Source organism: Neoarius graeffei, chromosome 10 (assembly GCF_027579695.1).
Source record: "Neoarius graeffei isolate fNeoGra1 chromosome 10, fNeoGra1.pri, whole genome shotgun sequence".
Lineage (NCBI taxonomy): Eukaryota > Metazoa > Chordata > Actinopteri > Siluriformes > Ariidae > Neoarius > Neoarius graeffei.
In genome coordinates, this window is record NC_083578.1 from 26,049,457 (window position 1) to 26,068,959 (window position 19,503).

Below are 19,503 nucleotides of genomic sequence, written 5' to 3' on the forward strand. Positions count from 1 at the left end.
GGAATGCATTTTTGATCACTATTTTGTCACTGCTATAGCAAGTTGAGTGTTTGAAATATGCTATGTAATACATCAGTCCGTATGTCAAAGCAATGGCCGTAAGCGAGATTTGTTGAGACCTGTGCGAGACATCGTAGGATAGAAGTAAAACGTACAGCGGAAATCAAAGTCACCGACATCTGCCAACGCTGTCAAAAGACGCGCGAATGCTGACGTAATCAAGCCAGAAGTTTTGTTTGTTTTGATAGTAAAATCAGGAAAGTTTGAAAAAAGTAGGCAGTAATTGTCATTTAAGCTCATTTTTGGGCAATACTTCGTTCGGAAAATAGTTTTCAAAATGGCAGCACTGACACCTGGCTGACGTGTGACGTTTCGAAGTCTCGCACAAGTCTCGTGAAGAATGTGCAAATAAGCGACACCTACCGTGGACCAAACGAACTAAATTCAACATGGCTAAAAACTGAATAGGCCGATAAGTATAATATTTAACTGCAATTAGTTGCCAATACGAGTCACGATATAAGGTTGCGAAAATGTAATTTAATAACATGTTAATTAAGAAATAAAGCAAGTTTAAAAAGGACTTCAGTTCTCCTTTAAAGAAGCAGCAAAGTCAAGAAGCCTTTATTTGTCACATGTACACTCAAGCACAGAGTGAAATTTAACCCATCTGACAGTGAAAAAACACACACACAGCAGTGGGCAGCTGTGCTACAGCACCTGGGGAGCAGTCGGGAGTTAGGTGCCTTGCTCAAGGGCACTTTGGCCCAACCTCAGGCCACGGCTGCCCCACGTTAACCTAACCGTATGTCTTTGAATTGTGGGGAAACCCACGCAGACACGGGGAGAACACGGAAACTCCACACAGAAAGGCCCCCGTCGGCCACTGGGCTCGAACCCAGAACCTTCTTGCTGTAAGGCGACAGTTCTAATCACTACACCACTGTGTTGCCCACCGTGCTGCCTGTTCTAAATAGTGACTGGCCCGTTTACTTTTATGAGAAAGCGGGCTGAAGGGATCAGGCATGTTCGAGTGGAGAACCCTCCAGGTGAAAGATCATGTAGTGTGTGAGTGATTATGTCGCGTAGTGTGAAAGGGTCAGCAACTCTGAGAATGTGAAAGCCGTGCAGTGTACATCTAGCTGACCAAAAACAGATAACTGTCATGCTAATTTAGACCTTCAAATCAGTTTCAATTAAAGCACCCTTACCCATCCTCATCTCATCTCATTATCTCTAGCCGCTTTATCCTTCTACAGGGTCACAGGCAAGCTGGAGCCTATCCCAGCTGACTACGGGCGAAAGGCGGGGTACACCCTGGACAAGTCGCCAGGTCATCACAGGGCTGACACATAGACACAGACAACCATTCACACTCACATTCACACCTACGGTCAATTTAGAGTCACCAGTTAACCTAACCTGCATGTCTTTGGACTGTGGGGGAAACCGGAGCACCCGGAGGAAACCCACGCGGACACGGGGAGAACATGCAAACTCCACACAGAAAGGCCCTTGCCGGCCCCGGGGCTCGAACCCAGGACCTTCTTGCTGTGAGGCGACAGCGCTAACCACTACACCACCGTGCCGCCCGCCTTACCCATCCTAACATAGGATATTTATTCTAAAGGCTAAAGAGGCATGAAAAGCATGTTCTGCTCTACATTGATATTAAAAATGTAATCGTGGAAAAAACACGCTGCTTTAAAAGTGACATTCAGTGCGTTTACATGCACATAGAGAGAATCGAATTTCTGCCGTTGCTCGACTGAAATCGAAGTTCAAAATGCCATGTATACACCTTAATTTGGCTGAAATTGAACCGAACTTGATTTCTCGGAATCGAGCTATGCGACCTAGATTATGCGATTTCTGCCGAGCTACTTAGTGCATGTAAACCCTATCGAGCTACGTATTCGAGCTACTTACTTCAGCACTGCCCCTTCCGGAAGTGACGAGTGACGAGACCACAAGCGGGAAACACAACAGCCTCGGTCGGCATGACAACGGCATGAATCTTTTCTTTTTGTGGCATTGTTTGCACTGTTACAATTTAGCTCACTTACTGTATCACCAAATACAGCTGTTGCATAGCTGTGAATTGTGTACATAAACAAGTCATTGTATTTGTGTGTGTGTGTATATATATATATATATATATATATATATATATATATATATATATATATATATGAGTGATTCCATGCTTATGGGTACTGAAATGGGGACATGAACTTATTCACCTAAAACCATTTCTTTTTTTACCATCAGGTCACAAAACATGTAATCTTTAATGAATGATATGTTAAAAGTTAACTTTAATTTTCTGATAACTTTAATTTTAATTTTATTTATATGCCAAAGTCAAGCCTATGAGTTCCAAAATGATGTCTGTTACATTACTTCTGTTACGATTGTCCATCTCGCGTCTGTTACAAATTAATTACAGTCTAGCTCTATACCATGTTAATCTTATTGAAAGAATGTGTATGTTTATTCTACTACACATGTTTATTAATTATATTTGCTAAAACATCACCTTCCTATGTTTCAAAAAGTAATTCTACATTGTTAAAATTGAGAATCTATATGTCCACAACACTTCTGTTACGTTCTGACTTTGGCATATAAATATGTTTTTATTACATCTCAGAAAATTAAAGTTATCTTTTAACATATCATTCATTAAAGATTACATGTTTTGTGACCTGATGGTAAAAAAAAGAAATGGTTTTAGGTGAATTTTTAAAAATAAGTTCATGTCCCCATTTCAGTACCCATAAGCGTGGAATCACTCATATATATAAATATATATAAAACGGGCGATTGCTCTAAGACAACGAGGGAGGCTCAGCCTCCTCTAAAAATGACGAACATCGTGTAGGATGAATTGCGCTAGGCTTATGTTATAGCCGACCTTATAACATTGCTATTTCAGATCCAGAATCATAGAAATACATGTGCTCAATCCAACTACAGTGCGAAATCATTCCGTTATAACTTTCCCCAGTTCGCCTAATGTGTGCGTGAGTTTTTCCCCCTCGTGACAGCGCGATGCAGCCCAGCCTCAGTGGATTGGGAGCTATGTGCTTGTCAATCTCAAAATGCAAGACGATTATTGGACAAATACTGCGAAAACGCCCGCCCACGGAGTCTCACGGACTCCCAGCCTCAATGGACTTCAACGGCATTTGGGAGCGATGCGCTTTTCAATCCCAAAATGCAAGACAGTTATTGGACAAATACTGCGAAAACGCCCGCCCACGGACTCCCAGCCTCACATGGGAGGGACATGGCAGTTTCCGCAAGGAGACTGGTGATTGGTGAAAGCGGCCGGATATTTTCTTTGATTGACAGCTCGTTTCAACTATAGACAGGCAGCGGTTACAGTGTTGCCAGATTGGGCGATTTTAAGTGCATTTTGGTGGGTTTGGACATATTTTGGGCTGGATAACGTCAGCAGTATCTGGCAACATCAGTTCAGTCCCATGCGGATTCGCAAGTGCTGTGGTGTATTGTAAGAGATCGGCTTACATTTCGATTTCATTCATTACATACGGTTTCTACCAGCTTTTTTAGTTTGTATATATTTTCATTGTAAATGAAGTGTAAATATAGTGTTGTCAAGTTTGCTATCTTAGTTCCAGAGATTTCGTTTATTTGAGTGACTGAACTTGAACTTGAGGGGGCTAGTCAGCTAGCAAGAAAGCTGCGCACGGAGGCCAAGCATTGCTGATTTAATTTTGGCGAAGCCATTTGCCAGTCTTCCTTTCAAGGAAAAAATTTAAATTAAAGAGCAGGGTAGACCAACGCCTCAAATTGACTTGGTGAAAAAGGTAGGGAATAATACTCGTTCCTTTCAGCTCTCCTGGTATGAGAAAGTGAATTGGCTAACAGCAAGTGACCCACATCAACAACAGTAAATAGGCTACTTTAGTAATATGTCATGGATGGACCAAAAATATAGAATCTATTTAAAATGTTTATGCTGAGTATATTATATTGGAATATATATTTTTCTGGATATGAATTAAACACAGCTACAATTTCGAAAACATTTTTAAACAAAAACACAGCCGAGGTCAATTTTTAAACAACATGCCACAATTTTAAAATATAAAATGTTAAAATATAACCCCCCCCCCATCATGTATATTGGACAGTAGGCTAATGGGCCAAAAGAACCTGTTATTTCACAGTTTGTGACCCTGCCAACAATCAGCCAGATCAGAGGCAAGAGTATGGGCAAAATTGATGTTTTTTTTCTTTTAAAATCTGGAAATATCGTAACCGACCAGCCTCCCTTTTGAAAGACTACCAGCCGCCACTGATGGATATGGATATATATATATATATATATATATATATATATATATATATATATATATATATATATCCAACATCTGAAGAATGTCAATAAAAACAAAACAATTGAACTTTTTGTGTGTTTATTAAGACACAAGTTAAATTGGAAGCAAAAAATAATTTTTTTTTGTAAGCAAAAAAATGGACTTTAGAAAAACGTACAATTGTGCAAAATAAGTTGTCTTACAAAACAGTGGTCTGCACAGGACAGTTTGTAGCCATACAGTCTGTTAGAGCAAGCCTAACAGCTTGAGCACGGAACTTGTGAACACGGAACTGCCAGTGTTGCCAGATTGGGCGGTTTTAAGTGGAATTTGGCGGATTTGAACATGTTTTGGGCTGGAAAACGTCAGCAGTATCTGGCAACACTGCTGATAACTTTGTTTATACTCTTGAATAGCTCTTCTTCATGATGACAACCGGAAGTGTACCAACACGATGGGGCATGTAGCGCCACCTGTGGCTCGGGTGCACAATGTACCTCACACAATAGCTCGATTTCCTTGTGTGCATGTAGGATTGGATTTCTCTGGCACCCCTGCTGGGACCCTTCGCTCGATTACCGACTGCAGCTCGATTTGGATGTGCATGTAAACGCACTGATTGTGTATCTCTGTTGCTCAATGATAAGATGCGTTTCTGGCTCTTTGATCAGATTAAAATCTCCAACATGCTTCTGTTTTAAATCTATTATTCGGGTACAAGCTGAATAAGCTCATGCAAACTTGCAAAAATACTCGGCCAAACATGTACTGTTTGACCTCTCGGACATTTCCGTCAACCGCCGATCCGAGGATGGAGTGGTAATACCCATGAAATCACTGCTACTTCTATGCAATTGCTGTTTCCTCTGAGATTTGCAGTTAGAGAAGGGAAAAGAAACCATTCTGAGGATGAGGCGAGAGCACATTCAGCTCTGCCAATCAGCATACACTGCAGAATACAGCACAAAAAAAAACCCCGTAACATTTAAGAATTAAAAGCATGCCATACTACACTATGGGACTGATCCACCATACTGTCTGCAGAAGCTAGTTATTTATTAGTACATCCATAAAGATAATGAAGGCTGCCAATGGTGTCCATATTGACTGTTTGCATATAATGCTGATTGATGAGATTGAAGAGAGTTTATTTTATATAACATTTACCCGTCATGGTCCTACACGTACCATAACGCTCTGCATCTGTTCCATGAGCCAGAGAGAAGTGAAATGGTTTCAGAAAACAGCAGCGCAGAGGGAACAGATGGTGTGCATATACAAGAGTATATATAGCATACCATACCACAGTTTGTTCCTTTTTGGATTTCAGTTGGGATTTTTTTTTGACGGCTGGTGCAGTCACAAAACATCCACTCCAGTCTCTTCAATGATCATGTCTAACAGAGCTTTTGGGGATCGTGAACGTTAGCATATGTGGGTACTTTGGCAAGGTTGTGATGTATTGTTGCCTCCAGAGCACAGCTCAAATCATTTGTTTACAACTAGCTTCAAAGCTATCGAAGCACTGCCTTCGAAGACACTTGAGGCAACAAGGCATTAAGGCAGCTGTCTTCTTGGCGGTGTGGCATAATAGCTCTGATTTGTTTTAAAAACCAACACCACACACACAAGAAACAAACTAACTAGAGATTGTTAGTAACTCACTCAACAGCACTGCTGAATCAATCAAGTCAGAAGGTGTTGATTCATTTTCTGTAACAGCAGCTCTGACAGTACAGCCAGCTGCAAGGCAAATGCAGTCAGTCATTCTACTCATCCTTTCTATAGTAACAGCTAGTTCAGAAGGAACTGCACAGCGAACACGCTGCATAAACGGATGAAAGAAACGTGTGTGTAATCGTTGTTTAGTCAGCATTTTTGGAAGGAGTCAGGGGTTGTGAGAATGCAGGCACTTACAGATGTACGTGCGGAGGAAGACAGCTTGCAGAGAGTAAAGCAAGCCAAAACGAGGGACAGGCGATTGGCAAACAACGTTACGTAGGCGAGACAAAGAGCGAGAAAACGAAGAGGAAATAGCAAGGGTCAATAATCAGAAAAGATACAAGGCTTGGTACGAACTGGAAAATCAGGACAATACTTCGCAATGGTGTGTTTGTGACTTGGGCTTATATAGAGGGGCAGGTGACTGAGGAAATGCGAGCCAGCTGTGATTCAGCAGGCAGGAGACAGAGGACGCCGTGTGTACTGGGAGTTGCAGTCCGCTCATTCTCAGCGGGTTTACTGACAGAGGTAAAGCTGTTCCTTTAAATTTGACAGGAAAGAGGACTTTACGGTTTCCACTTAAAGCCTAGGTCACAACCGGACGTACGATTTTTTTGGCCGTGCGATTTTTGGCGTTTCCCAAATCGCTGCGTTTTTTTTGTTCGTGGAGAAAGACGCGAGTTGGCCGTAAGTTTGTCTTGCAACCTGAAAAAAAACGTAAGCGCCCGTAGAGCTTGTTTGACATGACAAAGAACCTCTGCGGCCGGTCTGCGGCCAGTCTACGGCTTGAAAATCAGCATGTCACACGCGCGCCCTCCGTGCGTTTCTTTGCACGTAGACTGGCCGTAGGAGCACGTACGGCCGGTTGTGACCTAGGCTTAACATGACGAGCTGCATTTTTTTTCCCTCTTATTAACTACAAGAGAGAAGAGAAAGAAAACCAAGAGGCTGGTGAGGGACTGTTTATAGCTGCTATGATGTAAGTGATAGAGGGCACCATTTTAACATTCTACAGTGCTGTGCAAAAGTCTTAGGCACCCTGTTCCCCCCCACACACACACAAACTTTGCTATAGATTTCTATTTTATGACTTCTACATTATCGACTCGGTACAAAAAACATTTTCGAGTCCAGACGTTTGTTTTCCAGCACAAAATTAAATGTTACAGGGAAAAAAAAAAAAGTTTGAATCTGACCAGCATATCTCATAAGAGATCCTTTTTCAGATTAAAAAAGAAAACATAATGAAGGCTGCTGGGTTTTGGTGCAAAATTAAGAAGCGAGTGCGACAGTCAAAGTGTCCAGAAGAACTGTGGCTGGTTCTGCAAGATGCTCAGTAAAACCTACAGCTCATTTCCTTATCAAACTGCGCTCACTGTACCTGAGACTGCTATTTTTTTTTTTAAGCAAGGAGTCGTCTCACACCAAATATTGACTTTATTTCATTTATTATGGCTTACTGCTATTTATAGCATTTTTTTTTTAATGTCGAAACATTTCATTTCATTATTTTTAAGCCATTTTTGGTCTTCAGCATTTCTTTACATCAGAACTGGGCATTCTGACCGGCCCGCGTAAGGTTAATTAGAAATTACAAAATAAACGTATTTTCTAATTTTACCTCATGCATGGACTGAATGTGCATTGCTTTTATTTTGAAGTTGTGTTCAACAAAAACGCAATGCGCGCGACATGAACATGACATGAAATCCCACGAAACCTAATCCCGCGATAACTACTTCCGTAATTTGTCCAGACCAACCACAAACTTTTTTTTTTTTTTAAAGATATTTTTTTGGGCTTTTTGCACCTTTATTGGATAGGACAGTGTAGAGACAGGAAATGAGCGGGAGAGAGAGACGGGAAGGGATCGGGAAATGACCTCGGGCTGGAATCGAACCCGGGTCGCCCGCATTCATGGTATGGCGCCTTAACCACCTGAGCCACGACGCCCCATACCAACCACAAACTTGTACGTCATCCTTCAAACGGTCCAGCCAATCACATCATGTGACGTCACCAGCAGGCGCCGGAGCCCGAGACGATCTGTAGATCTGATTCCTACACCGAATCGACTGATGATCATCTGTCAGCTGTGCTTCGCATCTCCACCTCAGACGTTCAACCTGACTCTGATGCACTCGTTAAAGACCAACAGAGACGAGATTTCTCTCACTGAACAAATAAACTGAAAACCACCAAATGAGGTGATTAGACTACAAATGTGGGCATCATTATTATAATATGATGTATCTTGCTTGATATTTGGAGTAGAAAGAAAATATTGTGATGTCTTTATTGTGTTTTAGGGTGAATGTGACTGAAAAAAAAAAATGGTACAAACGTTCACATTTTGTTAACCATTGTTTTGGGAAATTTGATTGAATGAATGACATTTTTTGTAAGGCAACCTCGTTTTTTTCCATACTCTTACCAGTCTTAGCAGCTTGTAAAAACAAATGTTATTTATTGCTTTATATAAAGAAATACAATTAATATTATGCAGAATTTAGTTCAGCCTTTTGGTCCGGCCCTCCACAAAATTTTCTGTTTCTCATGTGGCCCCATGGAAAAAATAATTGCCCACCCCTGCTTTACACGTACCTAAGCCTTTTGCACAGTGTTGTAAGTGCATGTCCAAATCCATTTTGTAAGTTTAACAGCAGAAAAAAAATAAAAAAATAAAAATTAAAAAATGGTTGCAGCGCCACGTACATAGTTCAAAAGGGTTGCACCTAGTTTCTTTATTAATTGTGGGTGTAACATCCAATAAACCAAATCAGAGTTTCATTTCCCATTCCCTTTAAAAAGCCAGGTGTGCTTGAACCTTGGCAGATTTCTATTACAATGGTGGATTTGCCAGGTAGTAGGAAAAAAAAAATGCTTCTCTGCAAAGGAAACGGAGTGATCAAACCATCTACGGCAAGAGTAGGATTCCACCAAAGCTGATGTGAAGGTGGTGTGGGAGGACGTAGCGGTGCGTAATAATAAACATGATGTACACAATAATAATCTTCCATATTGTAATCATTGTATTTTTCATCTTTGTGTGCTGATGTGTGTACAAGCAAAATGTATAACTTGCCAACACATATCTTGACAACACGGCCTTAAAATAATAGTGAATTTTTTTTTTTTTTTGCGGTCCAAATCCTGCGCTCTGATTGGCTGGCGAGCGGGTCTGTATCCTACGATACGGACCCCAGTTACGGACTTCTGGCGACTCGCTCGTTCACAACAACAAACATAGTAGCATTTTTTGTCAACATTTATTTTCGCATTTCTCAGGAGAATAGCATTAATTTTACAGCATGGATAGCGATAACGACAGTGTTCACAGCGAAAGCGAGTTTTACTCCCCTGAGGAAGAAGAAATAAAAAAAAACATTTCAGGAGAAAGCTAAAAACCTCTAACTGTTGCTAACGCCAAACAAAAACCTGGCTGAATCCTGAATGACTCAATTTTGTATAAATAGGGGACTACATAGGCGGCAAAATGTAGGTTTTTTCCTGCCATGGAAGTGCACTTGTATACCGAGGAGGAAGCCATTTGCATTACAGCCGTGAATGAGGATTCAAAATGGCGGCTCGGCTCGGTTTTCCCTTTCGGGTGCTCTCGTTTTCTGTTAGAATTTGGTAAAGAAAAAATTAAATATATTATTTACCAGCTTAAGGTCGGTCCGTATGGTGAAATACCGTGACTGAGGCCCTCTTTCAAGACCTCGGTCACGGTATTTCACGATACGGACCTCCCAGCTGATAAATAACATTTATTGACTTCAGACCAGGTTTTGTTGGTCTTTCCGCTACCTCAAGACAGCAATGTGCCTGACTACACCTCATTTTAAGACCAACACACCCATAAGCACTCAAATGGGCATAAGTGCATTTGCTATTTAAACAATGTGGGCCCTGGATGGGACAGTGATACCTGCTTCAGTCTCAAACTAGCAAAGAGACTTGCGTTGTGTTTGCCACCGCTTTGCTCCAGGTGTAAGACAGGGCCCAAAGTGCTGGCTTATAGTTGAGGTGTAAGAGGAATAAAATGCTTATTCGGGTCAGCCACAATCAGATGTACCTACTTGTTTGAGATCATGTAACACTATGTAACAGCCTTCTATTTATGTTTATTAAACTATTTCATATGTTGTAATGGTAGACTATCATTGCCAATGTATGACGTTTCAAAGCCAGATCATAATTTACCACCACTGAATCCATGTTTCAGTTTTTTTTATCAGACAAACTCTTCATATTGCACATTTTCACCATGTAACGCATGTTCATTTGATTTAATACCCCAGAATGCATCATTGCTGCTTAAACTTGGCAATAATTTGTCAAACACTAACTGTTTTAGTAAATCAGCAGATTTTTGAGGAACAAATTGACAGCTGAATCACGGAATGCCGATAAAAATGAAATCTTTCACAATAGTTTTGTCAATGGGGGGGTGCGCTGAACCTAATTTGTTTTCTTTGTCACTGCAAAGATGAAAATGGCCTGAGAAATCTTATTTAATGCATTTTAATAAACACTTTAAATTAAATACAGACATTTTATGTAGTATGTGATATGATTTGAAACAAAAACCTTGTTGCTGGGGGCATATGTTTGCAAAATTCACATGCCAAAGATTTTGCGTGTCATTTCCGTTGTTTTCTGTAGTGTCCGTAACGGTCTTGCTGTAACAGAATGCTGCAGAATTTTTTACCATTTTTGGTGATTATGACATGCATTGGTCCTGTTGGCCTCATGTAGGGCTCTAGTTACATATTCATACGTCTTTAGTTGTTATATTAATAGATATATTTGCAATATGTAGTGTCCGTAACGGGTGTAGTGTCCGTAACATTGTGTGTAACATTGTTCAACAAGTATATAAGCTATGTAATCTTTGACGGAAAGGACAACCAACTGTCAATTAATTAAGGAACTAGTATAATAAGCCGATACTATGCATAAAATGATGTTTTGTGAGCCCAATAATTGGAGCTTTAATAAAGTGTTGTGAAATTTTGTGTTTCTCTGTCTAATATCGGGGTCCCTGATAACGTGTCACATAACTAGAAGACCCAGCAAATATATGTAACTATACTCAATTGTAACATTCGACAGGGCACTTTATGGCATAACAGTTCGTTGCCCCATCAACATTTGCTTTTGAGGTGTTTTAAGTGGATCTATCCCGTTATATCTTTTAATGTAGTATCCGTAACGTCAACAACCTAGCAGAATGGGGCATGTATAAAATGAGGTATGTTTTCAAAATGGAAAGAGAATGCTACATGAAATTTTAGGTATGGGACCCCAATATGTTCAAGCCCATAATATCACAGTTTTGACCATTTTGGGTAACCTTGGGTTTTTTGTTATTTTGGAACCTATAAGGTCCATCTGATCTTGGCTGACCCGATTGGAAATTAAGCCCTTTATTCCTTACTTAATATCTCAAACAACTGCGGCATCACATTACATTACTGATCACTAAAAATGTGGCTCAGATATCGTTAATTCGCTCACATGGTCAAATTCTCCAGAAATGAACTGGAGTAGCGTTTACATCGCCACATTTTCCTGGATGGAATCAGTGAGTGACACTTAAAAATGACCCACGGCTGCTGCATAATTAAATGAACAGATCCTGCCAATACACTCCATTATACTCACCTCTGTTTGACCTCCACTTTCCTCTGACAGCTCCGGGCCTGAAAGACAGACGTTGACCCAGACACTTAAGCAGCACGGTACGGTACCTCACGAGTGGCCCGTCAAACCACAGTTTGCACAAAAACAGGAGCTCAACACTTTTTGTAACTCTAAAACACCTACCAGAGTCTGGTGTTGAAGACTCATTGTTGAGTGAGAGAGTGAAATCATGGTTTCAAACACACACACAAATTCTGATTGTTTAGCACAGACCGTCATCGTCGTCCACCCTGAGGCAGAACTCAGGTGTGTACACACACAGCCGCTCCGGCCATGAGAAAAAACAGCCATTTATCAGTTTTACTGCTACACGGCTTTTCCTTCCAGTATCTCCAGCCCGTCTCTACTTTATATTACACACCACTTTTAGCAATTAAGCATCGCATACTTCTCTAATGCCTGCTTTAATGCTATACGTCTATACAGCTTTCTATATAACCTGATTACACCTATAGAAAAGAGCAAGCTTGTTCAGTCTCTGAAACGTGACGCCCTTGATAACATCTGCTGAAAGACACGAACGTGTCCGACCTGCAACTATGCGGCAAACGCCCGGCCGAGATTTATTTACAGATCACAGATAGTAAAAGATTACGCAGAGTGAAAAAGAAATCATCTGTACTCGTTTACTCTCTCCATTGTATCATCAATAACAAACACTATTAGGCTGCTCTTCACTTCCATTATATTGACAACGAATGCAACGTTAACTCAAGTTACAAACCAGGTGTTTTCTTTCACGCGTAAACGTAAAATAACACCAGACAGGTTTCTGAAACGTCTATCAGATTTCCACTTTTGCCGGCATTTCAGTTTACACCAGCTCCGCATGATGCATCCGTCTGACCTGCGGTGTTTTTTCTTCACTGTGACGTTGTATTGAAGGGTTTGACTGATTTACACAACAGCCAATAGCGTTTGAGGTACGCCACGATCTAAACAAGTCTGACGGTAGCTTCGTGAGCTAGTTAACTATGGAGAACTGGACAGAGACATGCTGATGGAGAAGCTGGAGAAGGAGACGCTTACTGACGGCGTATAAAGACAGAACCGCTCAGTTTGAGGAAGTGACCAATTCCAGTTGTTAAAGCACTTCTCTGAGGTGTTGTCACATAACCGTGACCTTGGACAAACTCCTCCCTCTTTAAAGCGAATCAAGTTTCTCAGTGGAGTGACGGCTTTATACCAAGGAACGGGTTTATGCCAAGGAAGAGCACGTCGGATGCAATTTTTGCTTGAAGAATGCTAATGGAGAAGTTCAGAGAAGGCCAGAGAAAGCTACATTGTGTGTTTGTAGACCTGGAGAAGGCATACGATAGAGTGCCGAGAGATGAGTTATGGTATTGTATGAGAAAGTGTGGAGTGAATGAGAAGTATATTAGAGTGGTGCAAGACATGTACAGTATGTGAAACAGCAGTGAGGTGTGCAGTTGGAACGACTGAATGGTTCAAGGTGAAGGTGGGACTCCATCAAGGATCTGCTTTGAGTCCTTTCTTGTTTGCCGTAGTGATGGATAGTTGACGGACGAAGTGAGGCAAGAGTCACCATGGATTGTGATATGTAGTGAAAGTAGAAAGGAGATTGAGATGGGTTTGGAGAGATGGAGGGATGCATTGGAACGAAGAGGAATGAAGGTGAGCAGGAGCAAAACAGAATACATGTGCATCAATGAGAATGGGGATGAGAGTGTAGTGAAGATGCAAGGAGTAGACGTAAAGAAAGTTGGTGAATTCAAGTACCTGAGGTCAACTGTGCAGGAAAATGGGGGCTGCGATAGTGAGGTGAGAAAGAGAGGGCAGGCAGGCAGGGTGGAGCAGCTGGAGAAGGATTTCGGGAGTCATTTGTGATAGGAAAGTCCCAGCAAAAGTGAAAGGTAAGCTGTATAAGACAGTAATGAGACCAGCTGTGATGTATGGATTGGAGACCGTACCCTTAAAGTGCATATCACGGGTAAATTCAGGAGCAAGATCAATGTAATTCTCCTATTTTATATTAAACTTTGGTCAAATATCTGTAACATTCTGCATTCTCTGCAATTGTTTTACCTTGCGCAATACCAGAAATTTTCAGTTGAAATCAAGCCATTTGAGGCGAATTGGTCCGCCTCTGAAAAAACTTGGCATTTGGATTTCCCGGCAAACATTGATTTTCGTGACGTCGCGTGCGGGACGCCTCCCTCTGAATCCTACGTCAGCGCTGGTTTGTTTATGAGAAAACGACCTGGTGGTTTTCTGCAAATTTCTTCAACGTTATTGCGTAATTATTAAAATGGTTAACAGATGTATCGTAGGAGGGTGTAGCAACACCAATCTTGATGGGATTAGTACTCATCGTTTCCCAAAAGACCGGACAATGAGACAGAAATGGGAGCGCTTGGTCTACACAGGCTGTGCACTGAAACCATGCAAAGCTCTCGCAGCCTGCTGGCGCTTCCGCAGATAACGTCACGAATCTGGCTCCAGACTCCCTTGGGATTTTTCCAGACGCGTTTTATTTTATTTTTTTCTGCTGTAGACAGATGGCCTTGTGCAAAATTACCCTTCTGGAGGAGTGTGTAAAGGGACATACTTTCATATAAAAAAAAAAATAAAACCCCACAAAATTGGTCCAGAATATGCCCTTTAACGAAGAGGCAGGAGGCAAAGTTGGAGGTGGCGGAGTTGAGGATGTTAAGGTTTGCGATGGGAGGTTGGACAGGATAAGGAACGAGCACATCAGAGGGACAGCACATGTGGAGGGCTTGGGAATTAAGCTAAGAGAGATGAGACTGAGATGGTATGGGCACATCCTGAGAAGAGATGCAGAGCATGTTGGAAGGAGAATGTTGAGGATGGAGCTGCCAGGCAAACGAAAACGAGGAAGGCCAAAGAGGAGATACATGGATGTAGTGAGACAGGACATGAAAGTAGCAGGTGTGGTAGAGAAGGATGCGGAAGACAGGGAGCGATGGAGACTAAAGATCCGCTGTGGTGACCCCTAATCGGGAGCAGTCAAAAGAAGAAGAGTCGAGTGATGGCTGGAACGAGGAACGGTGTAAGGGAAGAAAAAACATGTTTACTGTTAACTATTGCAGCTAATAAGCTGCTACTATAGAGCAAGACCTGCCTTTAGGGGCGGGACGTTCTAGAGAGCAGTGAATTGGATGATCAAAAACTTTGTGTTTTAGCGTGACAAACTCCAAAATGGAAACAAGAATATCTCCAAAACTACTTTTTTTCAGATATCTGATCATACGTACTGATGTCCAGAATACTAAATGGCAGGTACAAAAACCTGAAACACCAATTTTAGGGGAATTTTCAGGGGCATTTTAAAATTACAATCTACTATAATGTAGCTGCAGAGCAAAGTGTTTGTACACTAAGAATACTTCTCTCTCTCACACAAACACACACACACTGTTTACTGTCATTTAACTGTAAAGTTTTGCAGTTTCAGCTACTATGACCTTGGCATTGTTGAATGTACATGCATTAGCTTTTTTGATAAACTCAAAGCACTCTGTTGTACCTGTAGAACACGAGCGGTGCGGATTGAGCAGATAGCTGACTATTGTGTTTTGTGGCAAGACAGCACATGAAAGCGTATAGCACACTACAACTTCATCACATTCTCTTAACATACACAAGCACACAATTAAACAGCCACACGGTCACTTTACAGAAGCCCAACATCATGTAGAGTTCTCTCTCTCTCTCTCTCACACACACAGGCGCATGAACACACGGTGAGGGGAGATGAGGTGATAACTGAAACCCTGTCGTCTGCCTGCTGTCAGCAGCTCCGACAGCTCATTGTCTGACCAAACCAAGCCAAACATCTGTTGCTCTTAACCCCCCAGTGACTACTTAATGGTGTGTGCATGTGTGTGTGTGTGTATATATATATATATATATATATATATATATATATATATATATATATATATATATATAAAAATATGGTGTGTGGGGCTGTAAGACGAAACCAACCATATCATATCAAGGCTCTCCTTCTGTTCAATGCAGAGATTACAAAACAAAAACTGACAATGAATAAAATTAACTGAAAACTTTGATTAAAAAAAAAAAAAAGTGCTTACCTGGTTAACAACATGAACCTAAACTTGAACATTTTCCCAACTGCCCTAGATTTATTTTTAGAATTCGTCACTTCTCCCACGCCTGGCTATAGCCGTTTTTTTTTTTTTTTTAAAGATTGGCCCGACGGCAGGAAAATCAGCGGAGAACACAGTTCAACAAAACAAGTTCTCTGAAAAGTTAGCGATAAACGCACAGGTTTCGGGTTACATCTGGAGCATTCTTGATCATTCTTTTATTTAGTTCGGACCATTTTCCAACTAAAGAAGGTCGCATGAAAAGCAGGAATTCAGAAACATAAAAAAAAAAAAAATCACAATTTCTGTTCAGAACGAACCGAAACGAAAAACCATTCGTGTCTAATCCCTGGGTCTATATACAGTACTTTGGCTTGTCCGATCTAGTTCATTTGTAGGGTCTTATTCGCGTGGAGCAGTAAGTCTCAAAAACTGGAAAAAAAATATGAAAACAAGAAAACAACGACGAAAGGCAGTGTAAATGGTCTTCCCTACGTATATATTGCACATACTGCAGCCTGTAGATATACAGTGTGGTCCGAAAGTCTGAGAGCACAAGTGAAAATGCTCCTATTTTGCATTCTTTTCTCATTTAATACAACCATTTTCATTACAAATTGCATTACTGACAACAACTGCAGTGACAAGTAGAACGTTAGAAATATTTACATGAATTCCAGAGTTTTCGTAATTGGTACGTCGCCGTTTTGCTTCAGTGACGGTGTGCACTCGAGCTGCGAGAGACTCCACAAGTTTGTGCAAAACCTTAAGATCCATTTTAGATCAAATCCATCAGTGTCGTCTGAACACGTGCTTCGATAGAAGAGATTATTCATGAGCAGAGGTGGACAGTAACGAAGTACATTTACTTGAGTACTGTACTTAAGTACACTTTTTGAGTATCTGTACTTTTTGAGTATTTTTTTTTGGCAACTTATGACTAACTTCACTACATTTGAAAGACAAATATTGTACTTTTTACGCCACTACATTTCTATCCTCGTTACTGTGAAGCAGCTTTGAAAGTGGATTTTTTCCTTTTCTTTTCTCAAACTTGATTGGGTTTTTTTCACATGCGACACTGAGACAGCCAATCAGTAATCACTAGGGTCACGTCACGTCCACAGACTGTATAAAATCAAGTTCAGTTTCTCAGCAGCGTTATTTAACACGATCAGTTGATGGCAGAACGGAAGGAGGCGGTTCTTCTGGGGAATGCACGCACCCATGGCCATACCTAGAACCCATTTTTCAGTTTTCAGAAAGGATTAAAGAGTCATTTCGTTTTAAACGTTTGCTTTGTTTGCCTAAAACGAACCACATCACGGCATTCAAAAATTTACCATCCGACCTGCGGAAGCATATTGAGGTATATAAACGTTTTAAGATAAGAGATAAGTCTTTGTCAGTGTCACTTTTCCAAAGGTACAACGAAATTGAAGGTGCTGTTGACTCATTATGAGTTATAGAAAGAAAAAAGAAGGGGAAAAAAAGGGGGGGGGGGAGAGCAAATAAAGTATAAAAATAAATAGTAAAGTATACAGAGTTGCACTGGTAAAATGGTATAAACAGAATATAAACAGAAATCTATTGTATGGTTCTATATGCACACGGATTGCACTGATAAGAAAATATATGCACCCATATATATATTGCACATTTGAGTTTAAAGCCATGATTGCTTTGGGATAAAAACTGTTTTTTAGGCGGTTTGTCCTGGTTTTCATTGCTCTGTTTCTCTTTATTCCAAGAGAAAGCTTGCAATGAAGTTGTCTGTGCTTTTAGAGCTAGCGATAACGTTGCAATAGCTATGCAGTCTGGTTAGTCAAATGACTTTCTATGGATTTGCCCGCCAAGTTGCCGTCGCCTTGTCCACGGCTAACGTTAACACATTGCAAGTTCACTTGGACACAGTTAGCATGTAAAAACAGCGTTACGCTAACATGAATAACGTTAACTTTAGCATAATGTTGCCAAATAAAAAAATGTAGAAATCTTTTTCTAGTAACATTAGCTACGCGATATGATTTTGAGTTTGAAAAGAGTTTAGCATGTCCGGCGGAGCTTCAGCTCTACAGATTCTACAAACTAGAAAGCTGGAAAGGATAGTGGTAAACCGTCAACTTCAAGGAAGAAACGTGGTAAGAAAAATCTTGAGTGATCGGAGATAACTTAAACGTTTGGTGAAGTTTAATTGTAAACAAAAATCGACAGAACTCAAAGCTATGACTAATAGTGAAAGTCTGAGAAAATAAGTCATGCAGTCTGAGGAGTCCAGACTGACCCTTTTCCAGAGTGATATTCGCGTCAGGGTAAGAAGTGAAGCATAAAGTGATGCACCCATCAAGCATAGTGGCCACTGTACAAGCCTCTGGAAGCAGCGTTATGATCTGTGGTTGCTTCAGTTGGTCAGGTTGAGACTCAGCAGCACTATTTCGCAATAAAATGAAGTCATGTATTGAATGACCAGGTTATCCCATCAATAGATTTTTTTTTTTTCTTCCCTGATGGCACGGGCATAAAATTACAGCTCAGAATAGTGAAAGAGTTTCAGGAAGCATGAGGAATCATATTCACACATGCACTGGCCACCACAGAGTCCTGACCTTAAACCCTTTGAGAATCTTTGGGATGTTCTCGAGAAGACTTTACAGAGTGGTTTGACTCCGTCATCGTGAAGACAAGATCTCGGAGCAGAGTTAATGCAATTCTGAATGGAAAAAAATGTGACGTAATAAAGTAGTCGAAACAATAGCGAATGTGCACCATAAAGCAAAAGACTGGGCAAAAAAATATTAGTGTGTGAAAGGTTTTTTTTGGCTGGGCAGTATGCATGTTCATAGACATGAATGTTTTACTGGGAAATACACCACTCGTATTTTTCATATGAACTATATCCAGGACACAGAGAACCACAACTGTAACATAAATCTCTATACGTCACTCATGAAGAAATCACGGAAATGTTTTGATAAAGATGCATTTGGATATTTTTTGTTTGTGAATGTGTCTATATAATAAAAACATCACATGTTGGCTTGAAGATGTGAAGTTTATCTTCACATGTTGAAAATATTTTGACTCACTCACTTCGCTCATTTGTAAATATGTTCACCACTCAAACTTCATATCTTCACACAACTGTCATGTCTTCTCTCGCTCTCTTTTATATGGGCGGCACGGTGGTGTAGTGGTTAGCGCTGTCGCCTCACAGCAAGAAGGTCCGGGTTCGAGCCCCGTGGCCGGCGAGGGTCTTTCTGTGTGGAGTTTGCATGTTCTCCCCGTGTCCGCGTGGGTTTCCTCCGGGTGCTCCGGTTTCCCCCACAGTCCAAAGACATGCAGGTTAGGTTAACTGGTGACTCTAAATTGACCGTAGGTGTGAATGTGAGTGTGAATGGTTGTCTGTGTCTATGTGTCAGCCCTCTGATGACCTGGCGACTTGTCCAGGGTGTACCCCGCCTTTCGCCCATAGTCAGCTGGGATAGGCTCCAGCTTGCCTGCGACCCTGTAGGACAGGATAAAGCGGCTAGAGATAATGAGATTTTATATATATATATATATATATATATATATATATATATATATATATATATATGGGCGGCACGGTGGTGTAGTGGTTAGCGCTG

The 19,503-nt window shown here is 40.9% G+C and overlaps 1 protein-coding gene across 16 annotated transcripts in view; it reads right to left on the bottom strand.

The window, feature by feature from the left end:
* LOC132892991 (membrane-associated guanylate kinase, WW and PDZ domain-containing protein 1-like) overlaps positions 1-19,503 on the bottom strand; it is a 371,376-nt gene that overhangs the window by 162,286 nt on the left and 189,587 nt on the right. The window lies entirely within an intron of this gene.